Source organism: Leopardus geoffroyi, chromosome B4 (assembly GCF_018350155.1).
Source record: "Leopardus geoffroyi isolate Oge1 chromosome B4, O.geoffroyi_Oge1_pat1.0, whole genome shotgun sequence".
In the NCBI taxonomy this organism is placed as follows: Eukaryota; Metazoa; Chordata; class Mammalia; order Carnivora; family Felidae; genus Leopardus; species Leopardus geoffroyi.
The window spans coordinates 81,135,656-81,136,656 of NC_059341.1; positions in this window are offsets into that span (position 1 = coordinate 81,135,656).

Genomic DNA, 1,001 nt, shown 5'->3' on the forward strand with positions numbered 1-1,001 from the left:
GTTTGGGTTTCCCCCCTCCTTCTCTCTGCTTTCCCCTCCTTCCTCCCCCCTCCTTTCCAGATGTACAACGTAAACGCTCGGAAAAGGAGTCGGAAAAAGGGAGCGGAGAATTTCCTAATGAGGAAAGGAATCACCTCTAAAGGGAGGAGGGAGCCTGTATATGTGTGTGGGGGGGGTCTCCCTCATTCCTTCAGGGAGGAGACTTTGGGGTCTAAAGAGACAGGAGACACCTCTGGCATCTAGCCAACTGGGATTCCCCTTGCCTTCCCCGGGCCACTGGGTGCCTGGGTTCTTGCCAGCTGGATTTGAGACTCAGGAGTTGAGGTACAGAGTGCTCGGGGCAGCCTGATCTGATGGGGGACCTACCAGGGCTCCTCCAGTACTGACGCCCCCTCACCCCCTCCTCCAAGCTGCTAGAATTGAAAACCCAGGAGTTGGGGATCACTCACCAGGAAGATTCTACTTCAGGTCACCCCCTTCTTGGTTGTAGGGTATGGAAACCTCTTTTGAGACCCTCCCCAGAAACTGGCAGTTGACCAAGAGCCTGGGAGTGGTTGGGAGGGGGGTGCTTTGGGCCCCTCAGTGACTTCTTGACCAAACTGGCCTGAAGAATTGTAGAATGGGGTGGGGTGGTTGGTGGTGGTGGTAGCGTCTTGCAAACGCACCCAGCCTTTAGGTTCTGGAAGCTGGAACCCAGAACCCATTATCCCCGGATCCCCTGTGAATATAGAGGAAGAGACTCTTTCTCAAGGGAAGGCAGTGACCCCCTGCCCACCCCTTCCCCCAGCCCTGGCTCTGTGTGATGAGATCACCTTTCAGGATTCTAGTCTTTATCTTAGTCTGGGGGAGGGGGACCAAGGGGCCTTGATTTTCTCCTAAACTTTCCTTCCCCGCCCCCTTCCTGCCTTTTTCCTCCAGGACTTCTCCCCTTCCAGAATAATAATCCCCCAAATCAAACCCTGCCTCTTCTCTTCCCCAGGCCCCTGACCCACTCTGGCCTG